Source organism: Heterocephalus glaber, unplaced genomic scaffold (genome assembly GCF_053883595.1).
Source record: "Heterocephalus glaber isolate CG9 unplaced genomic scaffold, H.glaber_assembly_v1.0 deba00000936, whole genome shotgun sequence".
Classification (NCBI taxonomy): Eukaryota; Metazoa; Chordata; class Mammalia; order Rodentia; family Bathyergidae; genus Heterocephalus; species Heterocephalus glaber.
The window spans coordinates 762,979-780,711 of NW_028258172.1; the positions used below are offsets into that span (position 1 = coordinate 762,979).

Here is a 17,733-nt window from a genome sequence, read left to right on the forward strand (position 1 = left end):
TCTGCACAAACTTATCTCTCAATAAATAATTATTCTTTGGATATATCACTCTCTCGGATAATTTTATCTACCATTAGTGACTTTGATCAGAGATTGGACAGAAGAAACATCAAACTATGGTCATACAGCTATGCAAACATCCATATGTCTAGATAGTATTCATTTTCTAAAACTCTAATCAACATACAACTGTTGTGTGTAAATGATGCTTTGGGAAAATCAAAGGAAATGTGCTCTTTTGGTGGAAATTATAGAAGAGAAAGAAAAACCATTGTTACAATACAAATAAGATTAATTCATCAGAGGCAGTAATCAGAGCAAAGCATAAAAAGAAGACACAAAATATCTATCTTAAATCCTCAGTGGTATTAGAAGGAATCTAACTTTCCACTGTACATAGAAATAGAGCTAGAAAATAGTATGTCATTGTTTTTGGAGAAATAGTTTTAAACATTCTTAGAGAGCAGGAATATAATTAAGGATAATAAAAGTATATGTACCACCTTATTAAAAAATCTTCTGGGATGAGCTACTAATGCAGTGTGTCTTTCAAGCAGTACTGACCAACCATTCTTCCTTTGTCTTTGTCATGATTCTGCTCCATTAACTTTTAATTAATTATTACTTTTTGGCCAAATTCCAGAAGTGCCTATTGTAATAGCTATAGCTCATTATTATTATTATCTTTATTGATTAGAGTCTTTCTCATCAGGTCAGATTATGGTTTTCCATGAGTCAATGCACTCTACCTTTAAATTGATCAGGAAACTGAGTTCAATCTGTGGACATCATTTCAAAATGAACTTCACCTTGATTTTTGAAACAAGGAAGTATGACAGAGAAGTTTTGGCTACAAATGAGATTGAATAAGGCAGACTGTGGCCTGAAACAACACTTTTGCCTTAAGTAAAGTAAGTCATCAAACAAAGAAGGAAAATAATTTTCTTTTGAAACCCTCACCTATTTTTCTTCATGGTCTTTTCCTTAACTCCAGGTGACACTATGCCATACCCTCTAGGAAAGCATTGTTCATTGACTATGCAAAATCACCCTCATAGCCTTATTCACCCAGGTCCAACATACGTTGATTTTAATATTTGCTTTAACATCAACATCTGATCATTATTTCTTACTTCTTCAACATTAACTTTATTTAAATACTGTCACTCCCTCATTACCAGGATCTATAATTTAAGAGAAATGAAGGTAAAATAAATTAATCTATATCAAATACTAAATGACTACATTCTACCACAAGGGCATACACTCAATACACCCCACATACATTGTGAAGAATGTGTGTTGTGTGTTTATTAATAAAAAAATCAATACCTGAAAGAGTTCTTTCACATCCAGCATGTGAAAATCTTGGAAGATATAACTTCTCTCCTAACAGTAAGAAAAACCAAAAGAGAACAAATTAAAAAATCAGTGATTGTTTTGAGATTCAGCAAAAACTTGGGTCACAGAGCAAAACCCCGTTCTCAAAATTTGAGACATAAAAAGAGATTTTCAGAGAATCACAACTTATCAAAGTATAAGCTCAAGATCAGAGACCTCTATGAGTATTAGTACTGGGTTAGGAAAATTTAAATTGTAATTGAAAAATTGTTGGATGCTTAGAGACTCAGTGTGGACAAGATTTGAAAATTACAAACACCAGTGGGACCCAATCTTGTAAGAAAACTACACATTTCTGGTTTTTTCTCCCAGGAGCAGGGGCAAGTTATCATATTGAAGATCAAAGAAAAATCCTTTCACACTCTGGCAGGAGGGGAAAATTAAACTTGTTGAAACACTCCCAGATCATTATGTTCTTTTCAATGTAGTGTGCCCTTAAGAGACTGTATTTTATCACATTCTTACCCAGTAGTGTTTTACCAGCACTTAACCGAAGTAGGACAAGGAGAATATTAAATTCCTGCTCCCTTTATCCCTACTCAAAAGGAGGAAAACAGAAAATCATTTATGAAGGTCACAGCCTCTGGCATAGGTTCACAAAAGTTTGAGAGCTAAATTCAGAACTATAGAATGCTTCATTAACTTCATCTATCACTACATCAGGAAGGCTCCTAAGAACAAGGAAGACAAAACGAAGAACACAAGAAAAAATTATAGCCTCAGATTCAGGAAACAGTAAGCCTGACCTACCATCTAGGCAGGAAAACATAGAACACCACATTAATAGCATGTTTGCTGAAATTCTTTTACATAATACATCGTAACTGTCTTTCAAAAAAATTATAAAGCCTACTAAAAGACAAAATACACAATAAAATACACAACAGAGCATCAGAATCAAAATCAGATATGACAAAAATGTTGAAAATATTAGACCAACAAATTAAAGTGAATACAACTAATATACCAAAGGATCTAATGGAAAAAAAAAAACCCAGCATACAACAGCCACGTCAACAACAATAAACTATGGGTTTATCAATAAACTGGAAAATGCTGAAGAAAGAATAAGTGAGTGAAACAAAATGCCAAAATAGCCAAAATTGTGATGCTAAAAGAGAATGAAAGAAAAAAGATAATATCCAAGAACTGTGTGACAGCTAGCAAAAGCATGGCATACATATCACGTAAATAGTACAACCAGAAAGAAGAAACAAGAAATGTCTGAGGCAGTAATGACTGAGAATTTCTCAAAACCAATAATAGACACCAAACTCAGAGAAAACCAATGAGCATAATATCAAAATTTCTGTGACCAGGCATATTATAGTAAAATGAGAGAAAATTTTAAAATCCCATCTTCTTGTTTCCTTTCTTCTTTTCTAGTAATCTCCCTTATACTTTCATGTCCTCTTTTATCCCCCTAGATTTCACATATAAGATAAAAAATATGATACCCACCTTTCTGAATCTGGCTTACTTTGCTTAGTATAATCTTCAGTTGCATTGATGATAAACATGAATATACAGGTTCCTCAAAAAACTAAAAGTAGAGCTAACATATTATCCATCTATACCACTTTTTGGGATATTCCTGAAGGAGTTAAAGTCAGTGTACTAATGGATATGTGCACACTCACGTTTCTTCCTGCCCAATTCACAATAGCTAAAATATAAAGCCAGAATAAGTGCCCATTAACATAATAATGAATAAAGAAAATATACACAACAGCAGGGCCTGGGATTTAGCTCCGTGGTGCCACTGCCTTCCTCACAAGTGCAAGGTCCCGAGTTCAATTCCCATACCAAAAAGAAAAAGAAAAAAGAAAATATACACAACAGAGTATTACTCAGCCATAAAGAAAAATGGATTATTACTATGTCATTTTCAGGAAAATGGACAGAACTAGAGATCATCCTGTTGAGGGAAATAAGCTAGACTTGGAAAGCCAAGTGTCACATGTTTTCCTAATAAGGGGAATCTAAAAAGAAAGATTATAAGCAAGTAGAAGGGAGAAAAATATTAAAGAGGAAAAACTAAGTAGAAAGGGAAAGGGTATATAAGGAAAAGTAATAATATGATCAAAGTTTATCTGTGTATGAAAATGCCACAATTAAGCCAAACATATTGTGACACAATTAAAAATAAAATAAAATAAAATATATTATAAAATTAATCATGACTAATGAAATACATAAAGTAAATTTAATAAAAGAAAAATTAAATTGAAAGTAAACAAAAGATAATAAATAATAAATGCTGGAACAGAAATCAATGTAATTGAAAATAGGAAGATTTGAGAAAATCAACAAAACCAAAAGCTGGTTCTTTAATTCTAGGCAATAAAGATAAGGTAATGGGTAACACAATCCCCAACTTGAAACTATACTACAAACCTACTTTGATAAAAACAGCATGGTACTGGCAATGAAACAGACCTGAGGACCAGTGGAACAGATTAGAAGATGCAGAAACAACGCCAGACACACTCAGCCATCTCACCTTCGACAAAGTAGCCAACACCCTCACTGGAGGAAAGATAGCCTCTTTAATAAATGTTGCTGGAAAAACTGGGTTTCAACTGCCAAAGATTAAAACTAGACCTGTATCTCTCACCATGCACTAAACGAAAACTAAAATCAACTAAAATTAAAATGGATTAAAGATCTAAATATTAAAATAGAGATTCTGAACCAGCTGGAAGAGAGGTTAGGTAGAACTCTTGAAGACATTGCTGTAGGAAAAGATTTTATGAACAAAACCTCAGTTGCCCATGAACTAGCACAAACAATCAACAAGTGTGATCTCTTCTTATTAAAAAGCTTCTGCACAGCAAGAGAAACCACCAACAGTGTGAAAAGACAAACTACAATTTGGGGAAAACTTTCACCAGCTGCTCCTCAGACAAAGGTCTGCTATCTAGAATCTATAAAGAACTTCAAAAAATCAGACCTCCCAAATTTAAAGACCCAATCCAAAAATAGGCATCTGAAATGAACAGATACTTCTCAAAGAAGTAGGAATAGCAAATAAACATATGAAAAAATGTTCAACATCACTGGTCATTGGAGAGATGCAAATGAAAACAACCCTGAGATTCCACCTCACCCCAGAAAGAATGGCTGCTAAGTGAAATCAACCAGTAACAAATGCTGGTGAGGCTGTGGGGAAAAAGGAACCCTGCTCCACTGCTGGTGGGAGTGTAGACTGGTGCAACCACTGTGGAAATCATTATGGAGATACCTCAAAGAACTAGGATTGGAAGTCCTATTTGACCCAGTTATTCCCCTGCTGAGTATCTTCCCAAAAGAATTAAAAGAACCATACACAGTGATATATGTGCACCCATGTTCACAGCAGCGCAGTTTGTAATGGCTAAAACTTGGAAACAGCCCAATTGCCCATCAACTGGAGACTGGATAAAGAAAATGTGTTTCTTTTATAAAAACTCAGCCATAAAGAATGAGAAATTAGAGACATTTATAGCCAAATGGATGCACATTGAGGCCAAATTCTTAAGTGAAATAAATAGGCCAAAAATGTGTAAATACAGAATAGTATTGTGAGAAACTGAAAGTGTAAATAATGAGTAAAAGGTATAATAGATAATGTGAAATAGGAAGAAAAGGGGCAAAGGGGAAGAGGAATAAGAGAAGTAGGGAAAAGGAAAGAAGGGAAGGGAATGTAATTAATATGAGAAAATGAAAAAATGGAAACAAAATCTTTGTAAATAGGGAGGGGTGGAGAGGTTGAAGGGAGAGCAGGTGAACGGGGAAAATTTAAGAACCAAGATAGATTGCATAAAGGTACAAATTTCCAATGATGAATGTCATTTTATTGTATACCTAAAATGTACCAATACATTTAATAAAAAAATATTTACCTGTCCATAACAAAAAAATAAAGATGATAAAATATATACAGACTAGCTAAGAGAAAAGAAATTATAGATTTCTAATATTGCACTAAGAGATATAATCATTGAACCATTAAACATTAAAATTATTTAAATGTCATGGTATGAAGAACTTTTGCCTACAGATTTGCTAACCTAGATGAATAGACCGAAAATGAAAGATACAAACTATGAACATATAAACAAGGTCAAATAATATGAGTAGGCTTATATTTATTAGTAACAGAAGCCCAGGGCTCAGATTGGTTTGGTTATAAATTCTATCAAATTCCTAGTGGATAAATGGGAGCTTTTTTACAATGTCTTCCAGATAATCCAAGTAGAAGAAATACTCCATAATCCATTCTATGAGACAGAGTACCAAAATCAAAGATATCACAAGAAAACTACAAATAAGTATCTTTTGTAGATACTTACAAAACTCAACAAAATATTTCAAAATCAAGTCTAAGTATGTATGAAAGTAGTTGTATACCTCAAACAACCAGGATTGATTTCAGGCATGTAGTTCTGTATTCAAAAATCAATAAATACAATGCATCACATTAACAGGCTAAGGAAGGAAAAGCATGACCCTATCAATAAATTTAGAAAGAATATTTAAAACAATATAATATTCTTACCCCCTCATTCTCAGGTATAGAAGAATTTAATTCAGTAGGTGGGAGATAGTTCAGGCTTTTGTCACCATAAGTTTTCATCCCCGACCCCAGAGGAATGGAGCTGAGCCTCTTGCATGCTCTATATTGCCTCTCTTATTTGGACAGAGGCAGAAGAGAACTCTGGACTAATTTGGATTCCAGGATGCATACCACCACAGCAAGGAATATTGAACCTGCTTGTTTTATTTATTTTATTTTTTGTGGTGTTTCTTTTCATAAGTTCCAACGTGTGTATCTGTATATATAAATACTCACTAATGTTAGATATTGCTTTTAATTCTATACCATCTTACCATGTTACATTATATTCACCCATCAAACATTGTTTCATAGGGATCACTAAATTTGTGTCTCTGTTTATTCATTAACTAGATTCATTCTCCTTTTATCTTTCCTCACTTTCCATTTATATACCCTCCCTTACTCTTCTTTCTTTCTACTTTATACACTCTAAAATACTTCCTCCCCATTCTTTTCTTATACATAAGTATTATCACTAAAACCTATTTTCCTTTCTTTCTCTTTAATAGCATGGGTATAGGGGGGATAGGAGTATATGTAGCTGTGTGCAAGTTATTATTGAATTTACTTCTATAATGTTCTACCTTGTTTCATAATGTTCTCCTTAATCAAGGGTTGGATTTTGGGTCTTCAAAGTTTTGCTTCTTCTAGAGTATTAATTGGTTCCAATATTCCCAAAATTTTCTCTATTTCTACTTTTTTCCTTTTTCTTTTTTCCTTCCCCTCATATAATTGATCAAGCCAACCCTCTGTGTCCTCTCCATTACCATTATAAAAGTATCATCAAAAGCTATTTTTCTTTTTCTTTCCTTTTTTTTCTTCTTTCTTCCAGTAAATATACTAGCATGTTCTATATTTTTGCTAGTCCTTTGTCTTCCTTTGTTAGTGAACAAATAGAGAACTTTTAAAATAAATTTTCAATTATATGTTGGTAGCTTTATCCTTTGGATGTTGCTAATACTGGTAGGTGTTCTCATCTCACAATGCAGTGCTAAAGACTGAACCTACTAATGTAAATTGCTTGAGTGGGTGTTTTCATACTGAAACATGACTGTTGACAAGGGCATGTCACAGGAAGAAATCCACTTTCTGAAGAGATCTTTAAAATAGTGGCAGAGCTGTCTAACCCAATTAATCTACAAATTCAACCAAAAGCCCCACAAGAATCATGAAAAGGCAGAGCAATAAGATGCCTTCAAAAATTCATAATGCTCCAAAATCTGACCCCACAGATACTCAGATATAATGCATATATAATATATTATATTTCCAGGTAAAAAAAATCATTTTTAACAAATGCATAAAAACATAGAAACTTACATATTAATGAGGTATCATGAAATGTGGTACATGTGTACATTTAATAATGTTTAAATCAGGTAAATCAAATATATCTCATCAAACATTTATCATTTCTAGATAAAAACTTTAAAATACTTTCTTTAGCTTTTTGAAATGCACAGTACATTACTGTTATCTGTAGTCACAATCTATACAAAAATGCATCAAATCTTCTTGCTCCTAACTGTAATTTAAGATCTACTGATCAACTTTTCCTCATTCCTTCCCAGCTACTCTCCTCAGCTTCTGCTAATCACCATTCTAATCTCAAAGTCAATGAAATCAGAGTTCCTTAGGTTCCACATATGTGTGAAAATATGTGGTAGTTGTATTGTGTCTGGTTTATTTTACTCAACATAAAAATCTTGAGTTTGAACCATGTTGCAAAGGACAGGATTTCATTCTTTTCATGGGTGAACATTATTCAGTTGTGAATATGTATCATATTTTCATTGTGAGTTGATGAAAAACTAGGTTGCTTTCCATATCTTGGCTATAATTGTAGTGCTATAAACATGGGGATGCATATGTCACACTGACTAATTATATTTCCCATGGATATATAACCAGTAGTGAGACCAGTAGTGAGACTGCTGAATCATACTGTAGTTCTATCACTCATTTATTTTATTTTTATATTAATGTAATACAAGTAGATGTTAATAAAGAAAATATAAAAGCTGTTGTATAAAAAATACATTTTCATAACAAAATTATTAGAGAATAACAATGGTAAATACACTGTGTATCATGATCTCTGAAGAATATATTTTCATTTGCTAATCCATATCTTAACTCATTTCCAATAACTTTTTTACATAAAGCATTTTAATTATTAACAAAATATCTCACACTCGATATAATTTTGAACAATTTCTTCCTATTTAACAATATCTATTATTCTTTTTGTACCTTATTTACCCTTTCAGTTTCTCACACCAGAGACACAATGAAATATCTACATGTGTGTTGAATTTATTTCACTTGAGAGTATGGTTTCAAGGTGCATCCATTTACCTAGAAATGTCCCAAGTTTACAATTCTTTATGAGTGAATAGTACTCCATCATGTAAAAAGACCACATCCTTTCCTATCCATTCATCAATTGATAGGCATTTGGGTTGTTTCCAAGATTTAGCCATTACAAACTGAGCCTCTATAAACATGGGGAGAAGGCTTGCAGAGACGCGCGCCTGAGCCCAGAACATGGACTTCGCGTGCCTGTGGCTAGCACTTCTGCTGCCTTTGGTAGCGGCGCTGGATTTCAGATACCACCACCAGAAAGGGATGGAAGAGTTTTTGAAGAGTGTTGCCCCAAACTACAGTTCTATCACTCACTTACACAGCATTGGGAAGTCTGTGAAAGGTAGAAACCTGTGGGTCCTTGTTGTGGGTCGATTTCCCAAGGAGCACAGAGTTGGGATTCCAGAATTCAAATACGTGGCAAATATACATGGAGTTGAGACTGTCGGGCGGGAACTGCTACTCCATCTAATTGACTGTCTCGTAACCAGACATGGGAAAGATCTTGAAATTACAAATCTAATCAACAGTACCTGGATACACATTATGCCTTCAATGAACCCAGATGGATTTGAAGCTGTCTGAAAGCCTGTTATTATAGTAACGGCAGGGAAAATTATAACCAGTATGACCTGAATAGAAATTTCCCTGATGCTTTTGAATATAATAATGTATCAAGACAGCCTGAAACTCAAGCAGTCATGAAGTGGCTGAAATCGGAGACGTTTGTCCTCTCTGCAAACCTGCATGGTGGAGCCCTGGTAGCCAGTTACCCATTTGATAATGGTGCTCCAGCAACTGGAACCTCACACTCACGAAGCTTAACTCCTGATGATGTTTTCCAACATCTTGCACATACCTACGCTTCGAGAAATCCCAACATGACGAAACCAGATCAGTGTAAAAATAAAATGAACTTTCATAATGGAGTTACAAATGGATACTCTTGATATCCACTCCAAGGTGGAATGCAAGATTATAACTACATCTGGGCCCAGTGTTTTGAAATTACACTAGAGCTGTCATGCTGTAAATATCCTCATGAGGAGAAGCTTCCATACTTCTGGAATGATAATAAAGTCTCATTAATTGAATATATAAAACAAGTGCACCTAGGTATAAAGTGTCAAGTTTTTGATCAGAATAGAAATCCATTACCCAATGTAATTGTGGAAGTCCAAGACAGAAGACATAGTTGCCCATTTAAAACCAACAAATATGGAGAATATTATCTACTTCTCTTGACTGGATCCTATGAAATAAATGTTACAGTCTCTGGACATGAGCCACACCTCACAAAGGTGGTTATTCCAGAGAAATACCAGCACTTTAGTGCTCTTAGAAAGGATTTTGTACTTCCATTTCAAGGGCAGTTGGGTTCTCTCCCAGTACCAAATCCGTCATGGTTAATGATTCCTCTGTACAAAATGTTACCAAGCCACTCAGCTGCAACAAAGCCCAGTTTGTTCCTATTTTTACTGACTCTTTTGCACATATTTTTCAAATAAATTGTGAAACTCCACTCTCGTCACCACCTGGAATCAGGGATTGCTCACTCCAGGTTACTGCAACTCTAACTCCCACTTGTGAGACCTCAACTGGATAAGAAGAGAATGGACATCTCCAGATCCTGCAATGAGCAATATGTGGCGATAATGAAAGGAAATGATTCAGTCCTTGATGATGAATGGAAGACACCTACCTGTCAAGCACTGCCTACTTACACTTAAATTAATCCTGAAGTCTTAGAAATTTATAAGAAGTTAAACTTGAGAAGCAAAGCAGAAGTTCTTTTAAAAAAAAAAGAAAATAAGGAGCTAAACCAGGCATGGTGATGTATCCCTATAATGCCAGCTGTGTACTCAGAAGACTGAGGCAAGGGGGGATCACAAGTTCAAGTCCAACCTGGGCAACTTAACAAGACCCTGTCTCAAAATTAAAAAAAGAAAAGAGTTGGGGATCTAGTTCCCTGGGTTCAATCCCTAGTACTCCTTCAAAAAAACTAATTTTATATGCAAAGAGTCAGGTGAATATGAGTAACAAAGATGAACATTTATTGATCACCTACTGTGTACAAGATCTTGCCATCATGAGTGCTATCTATGAAGAGATAGTGCTGTATGTAATTGGTTTTCCAGAAAGAAAGAAATGATCATAGGACTTTAAAATATATAGTTTTAAGGAGATATGAGAGAAATCAGGCAAACAGGTGTCAGTGACCCAAGAAAATAGGGCCCTGATGTGATGACAAGGTTTTATCTACACCAACAGTCAAAGAAGTCTCTCTCCCTCCAAAACCAGTGTCCTTGCCTTACTGCAGTTGGATCCCACCATCATTTTTGATGAGGAACCTCCCTAGTCTAACGAGAGTAACTCTAGCTTCTTGCCTGAGCTTCAGACTCATGTCCCACTGCCCCACGAGATATACTTCACACTCATCACGTTGCAAATGGAGCTTGATTTTCCCTCAAGAGCTTTTAGTGCTATATCCTCTATATCAGTTATTGGTATCACCATGCTAGAAATCTGAGAATCCTCAATACTACCTCTTTCTTCTTTATTACATGTTCAGTCACTAAGGATTGGTTATAAATATTAATTCTGCCCTCTTCTTCATGGCCTTTAGCACTGCAGTTTAGGCTCTCGTACTTCACCTGCACCACAACAGTTAAACTTCTCTCTTGCTCCCAGCCTCCTCCATCCTACGCACAGTCTTGGGGGCTACTTAAAAATCAACAACCAACTGCTATTACCTAAACACATGACATGCTTTTTGTGTTTCCTTTATCTGGAATGCCATTCTGAGTCACTGCTTTTTTTTTGGTACCGAGGATCAAACTCAGGACCTTGCGTTTGCAAGGCAGGTGGCGGCACCACTGAGCTAAATCCCCGGCCCTGATTCACTACATTTTCCACTGTTACATTAAAACTCCATTCAAATATCAACTCCAGCAGGAAGTCTTAACCATCATCCCATTCAACACCATTCCACCCCTTCCCAGGCCTTCTGGGCTTCAAGGCCCTTTCTCTTTTCTCTTCAGAATAAACTGGTTCTCTCTTACTGGATTTACAACACCGTAGTATAACTGCCTACTTCATGTGTGCCTCTCCAATACAGTCTGAGCTCTTTGAGGCCATGATCTACTTGTTTGAAAAATTCATTTTTATATCCTTAGAGCCTAGCACAAAGCAGGAGTTCAGAGGACAACCTACTACTCTTAGACCCTTTCAGAAACTGTAGGGCTTTGAGTTTTTTTGTGAAAGCAGGTCTTATATTTTGGCAGTCTGATACTCACTAGTACCCTGACAGAAGCATGTTTCCATATATCAAGAAAAAAGCTCCAAATGCAGTGTTTTTCTTCCATATAAGTGCATTTACTTCCATACTTATAAGGTTTGTTGTAAAGTATTGTTAGCTGGTAATAGCATGCTACTTTTTTATCAGAAAAAAATACTGTATCATTAGTACTCATTTGAACCTACCATTCTCTACTGTGAAAGTTAACCTATCTTAAAATATTGTGTGTAAGACTAAAAGGCAGGGGCCGGGGATTTAGCTCAGTGGCACCACACCTGCCTCACAAGTGCAAGGTCCTGAGTTCAATCCCCAGTACCAAAAAGAATGAAAGGCAGAGGGGAAGGACCAAACAGAAAAACAATGGCAGCTCTTGTAGGCAGATTCCTAAGTGCTGTATATCATTATGAAAAGTGAGTTGTCTTGCTTCTTATTTTAAATTGTATCTGAAAATGAAACCACACTGATCTTGACAGCTTGAGAACCCACAAAGGGCTGAGGAGATATATTGGTTTTTAGGTGCCATTTCTGTGCCAAACTTATTCTACATGCACAAACCATACCTGTTGTTATCAACAGTATTTGTCTTTTTTAATTTATAAAATCTGGTAATATCCTGAATCTCTTTACCATTTGTATTTAAGCAATAATTTCTTAAATAATTGAAAGTATATGTTAATATAATAATGCAGAAAATTATATTGGTATATTAAATATAAAAGTGTATAAGAATAAACTTGATTTACCATCAAGCCCTAAACCAGTGATGGTGAACCTTTTAGAACTTTCAGTAACAAATAGTCTGCTGTGGAATGCGTGCTATAGATTCTCCACCACTGCCCTAAACAATTTTTCTATTGAAAACTCTTTATTGATCTAAAACCAGAAACTTTGGTTAGCAAGACTGAGCAACTAATATTGAAGGAAGCTTTGATGAAGTGAAATGAGCAATGATAACCTGATTCTAAATGTGTGAAGTATTTTAGAGAAATGTTAAGTCTCTACAGACTAGTGTCAGTGTTGATTTTGGTGCTTATCACATTCCGAGAAGCTGCTAGTTATATCAGAAATGTTAAAACCTCAACATTTCTGAAAGTATAAGTCAATGTTGTGTTTTGTTCCAGAAGCAAATTTGCATTTGTAATGTTTCTGAAAACAGTGTAAGTTACATTTATGTATAAAAAGTATACATATCTGATGCTGGATTCAAAGTACCTTCTCCTAGGGAACCCAAAAATATAAGAATGGCATACTGCCTTATTGCAACAGGATAAGTAAATTACTGAGAAGTTTGGTTCTTAAGCAGTGATAATATGGTTGGAGTTTATGTTATGACAGATTACTTGTATCCTCCTCCTGACTTCAGGTGGCAGGAAAGGAAGATGATGGTCCTACTGGGTAAAGAGCACAAAGAGTTCCTAATATCTAAAGTAAAAATCTGCATTTGTTATAAACTTTGTTATATCACTAATAAGTAGATATTATACTGTATTGTTCACAAACCATTTTATCATTTTAGATTTGAACTATTCTAACCTTTTATAGCGGTTACATGGATAATTTTACAAGTTCTCTCAGTGACTTTCTTTTATAATTAAGAACTTACTAAAATGAATCGTCTCTACTAAAGTTTATTGGGGAGGAGCCATGACTACCTCTGAGTTTAGTAAATCTAGGACTTCTGATTATCAATAAAAAATACTCATACAGTAAATGTTGTTTTTTTCAAAAAAAAACATGGGGATATATATAGTGGTATGATGTTTTTAATGCTTTTGGGAATACCAAGAAGAGGAATAGCTGGTCAAATGGGACCTTTAATCCTAGATTTTGAGGAATCCCCACATTGATTTCCACAGTACTTGCACCAGTCTACACTCCTACCAACAGTGGAGAAGTGTTCCTTTTTCCCTATAACCACACCAGCATCTGTTGTTGGTTAATTTCTTGATAATAGCCATTCTTTCTGGAGTAAGATGGAATCTCAGCATTGATTTAATTTGCATATCTCAAATGACTATTGATATTGAACATTTTTTCATGTATTTATTTGCCATTTATACAGCTTCATCTGAGAAGTGTGTATTCATCTCAGATGCCCATTTTTTGATTGGGTCTTTAAATTTAAGGGCATGATTTTTTTCAATTCTTTATATGTACTAGATATTAGTTCTTTGTCTGAGGAACTGCTGGCTAAAATTTTTCCCACCCTGTTGGCTGTCTTTTCCTCCTGTTGGTGATTATTTTTTTGCTGTGCAAAAGCTTTTTTAATAAGGTGAGTTACCAGTTATTGATTCTTTGTAGTATTTCCCATGCGATCTGAATTTAGTTCATGAATTCTTTGCCTACTCCTGTGTCCTCAAGCATTCTACCTATTCTCTCTTCCAGCAAATTTAGTGCTTGTGTTTTAATATTTAGATCTTTGATCCATTTTGATTTTAGTTTAGTGCATGATTAGAGCCATGTGTGTAGTTTTAGTCTTCAGCATGTGGAAAGCTAGTTTTTCCAGCACCATTTAAGGAGGCTATCTTTTTTCCAGTGAACACATTTGGCCCTTTTGTGAAAGAAATGTAGTTGAGTGTGTTTGGAGTTATTTCTGAATCTTCTATTCCGTTCCATTGATCTTCAGGTCTCTTTTTTTTTTTTTGCCGGTACCATGATGTTTTTAATACAGATGCTCTACATTATAATTTCAATTCAGGGATTGTGATTCCTTGTGGCTTGCATTTATTGCCCAGAATTATTTTTACTCTTCTGTGTATCTTCTGATTCCAAATGAACTTTAGGAATGAATTCTCTAGTTCTGTGAGATATGCTAATGATATTAATCAAAATACCATTTGCATTAAATCTGTGTAATAATTTTGTGAGTATGACCATTTTCACTGTTGATTCTTCCTACCCTCAAGTAAAGGATATTTTTCTATTTTCTAATATCCTCTTTGGTCTCCTTTTTCAGAATACTGCATTTTTCAATGTAAAGATCTTTTCTTCCTTTGTGAGATTTATTCCTAAGGAGTTCTTTTTTTTTATGCTATTGTGAAAGTTATTATTTCACTAATTTCTCTCTCAGTGAGTTTGTTATTTTGTTCTAGAATGCTATTGTTTTTTGACTGTAGACTTCATTCCTTCATTGAGCCTTTTCTTTTTTTGATAAGGTTGGCTAAGGGTTTATCAGTTTTATTTAAACTTTCAAAGAACCAACTCTTTGATTCATTGATTCTTTGTATTGTATTCTTAGTCTCCTCTGATTAAATTAATTTTTGCTCTGATTTTTATAATTTCCTCCTTTGTATGGGCTTTGGGTTTGACTTGTTCTTTTTCAAGACATTTGACATTCAACATCAGGTTGCTTATTTGAGCTCATTCTGTTTTCCTTATGTAAGAATTTATTGCTATATATTTTCCTTTTAGGACTGCTTTTATTGTGTTCCATAAGTTCCAGTATGTTGTTTTGGCATTATTGTTTAATTGTAGAAACATCTAATTTCTTCTCCAACTTCATCTGTGATCCACTGGTTGTTCAGGAGAGAGCTATTTAATTTCCACCTGTTTATGCAATTTTTATTATTTCTTTTGCCGTTGATTTCCAATTTTATTGCATTAAGGTATGATAATATACATGGGATTGTTTCAATTTCTCTGTGTTTAGTTAAGCATGTTCTATGGCTAGTATGTGGTTTATTTTGGAGAACATCCCATGTGCAGCTGAGGAGAGTAAGTATTCTGATGTTGTGGGGTGGAACACATTGTAGACATCCACTGTCCATTTGTTCACAGGTATGGTTCCTTTATGATATTTCTTTGTTGATTATTTGGCTAATTTATCTATTTATTTGTGACAATGAGATATTGAGGTCCCTCATTACAATTGTATCAGTGCTTACTTGATTTTCATGTCCATTAATATTTGTTTTACATAGCAGGTTGCACCAGTATTTGGTGCATATATATTTGTGATTGTTATCTCTTCCTCTTATATTGTTCCCTTTATAAGGATGTAATGACCTTCTTTGTCTCTCTTAATCAGTCTTGACTTGAAATCCACTTTGTCTGCAAATAGTATAGCTACCCCTGCTTTTTTCTGGCTTCTTCTCACATGAAATATCATTTTTCATCCTTTGACTTTCACTCTATGAATTTTTTTAGTTAAATGTGTTTCTTGTATGCAGCATATTGTGAGATCTTGTTTCTTGATCCATTCTGCCAGTCTGTTGCTTTTGATTGATGAGTTAAGGACATTTCATTGATGGTTATAACTGAAATATACTTGCTGATTTGTCATATTATTTTACTGCTGTTAATTCCCTGCTTTACACCTCTATTTAATTGTTTGCCATGCCTGGTGGATTCTTTCTACTGGTGTTCTTGGAGTTGTGCTTTTCATTATGTCTTTCTAAAATATCCTTCAGGACATTTTGTACATCTACTTGGGCAGTAACAAATTTCTTCAGTTGTTCTTTGTCATGGAAGTATCTTATTTCTCCTTCAATTTTAAAAGAGAGTTTTGTGTGGTATATCAATCTGGGTGGGAGGTTGTTTTCTTTCAGGATTTTAAATACTTCATTCCAAGATCTCTGTGCTTTAAGGTTTTGTGTTGAGAAGTCTGCTGTGATTCTGATAGGCTTTCCTTTATAGGTGATTCATTCCTTTTTCTCTAACAGTTTCAGTATTCTGTTCTCGTGCTGAATTTGTGAAATATTGATTATTGTATTCCTTGGTGTAGATTTATTTTGATTATGTCTGATTGGAGTTCTATATGCCTCACTAATTTGTATGTTAAATTCTTTTTCCGTGTTTTGGAAGTTTTCTGCCATTACTTATATGAATAGAATTTTATGGAGTTTGTGTTGTCTCTTGCTTTCTAATTGACTCTAATCAATCTTACTCTATTCTTCTTTGCATTATCTTGCAGCTATTGGATTGAGTTTTCATGGTCCCTAGCCATTTTTAAGATGTCTTTCTTTTCAAGGTTAACTGTCTTCAAGTTCTGAAATTGTGCCTCACCTTCATTCTATCTATTGTGTATGCTTTCAATGGCATTTTTAATCACCTGGATATCTGTTGAAATCTGTTTTATAAATTCCATTTCTTTCCTACGTAAGGCATGCATGGTTTCCATCATTTTTCTAAGCTCCTCTATTTTTTTAATATAACTTTATTATCAAACACACAAACATACAAAAAATTAAAACCATTCAAAGAAGAGCAATGCAAGGGGAAAAAACTAAAATAATATTCAAATACAGATGAACTCAACCAAAACAAAACTGAAAAGCACTTAAACATTTTTCCATATAAATTTAAAAAGCATCTCAAGCACCAACAAGACACCAGAAGATGCGATTTGTTTCAGAAAGATCCCCCAAACCAACATTGAACAAATAATGATCTGGATCTTAGCAGATTCCACATAAGCCAAACTTCTCCCTGATTTAAATTTTGATACAGTCATATGACACACGATGGAAACACAATCTGAGAAATATGCTATTAGGCCATTCTATCTGTGTGTATCCTTAATTATACTTTCAGTTGCTCACACTAGAGAAACTATTTGGTATTTACATATATGCGTCCTATTTATTTCACTTAAGAGGATGGCCTCAATATGCATCCATTTAGCTATAAATGTCTATAGTTTCTCATTCTTTATGGCTGAGTAGTACTCCATTTTATACAAAAACTGCACCTTCTTTATCCAGTTTCCAGTTGATGGGCATTTGGGCTGCTTCCAAGCTTTAGCTATTACAAATTATGCCACTATAAACATGGGTGCACATATATCGCTGTGGTATGATTCTTTTAATTTTTTTGGGAAGATACCCAGCAGAGGGATAGCTGGGTCTAATGGGACCTCTAAGCCTAGTTCTTTGAGGTATCTCCATACCATACCAATTGCACCAGTCTGCACTCCCAACAAGAATGGAGAAGTGTTCCTTTCTCCCCACACTGCCACTAGCATTTGTTATTAGATGATTTCTTAATAGCAGCCATTCTTTCTTGGTGGAATTTCAGTGTTGTTTTCATTTGGATCTCTCAAATAACCAGTGATGTTGAGCATTTTTTCATA

The 17,733-nt window shown here is 34.6% G+C and overlaps 1 protein-coding gene and 1 pseudogene across 1 annotated transcript in view; both read left to right on the forward strand.

Annotated features, from left to right (window-relative positions):
* Window positions 1-17,733, forward strand: part of Klf8 (KLF transcription factor 8) — a 376,029-nt gene that overhangs the window by 45,013 nt on the left and 313,283 nt on the right. The window lies entirely within an intron of this gene.
* LOC101704835 (carboxypeptidase M pseudogene) lies at window positions 8,237-12,200 on the forward strand (annotated as a pseudogene).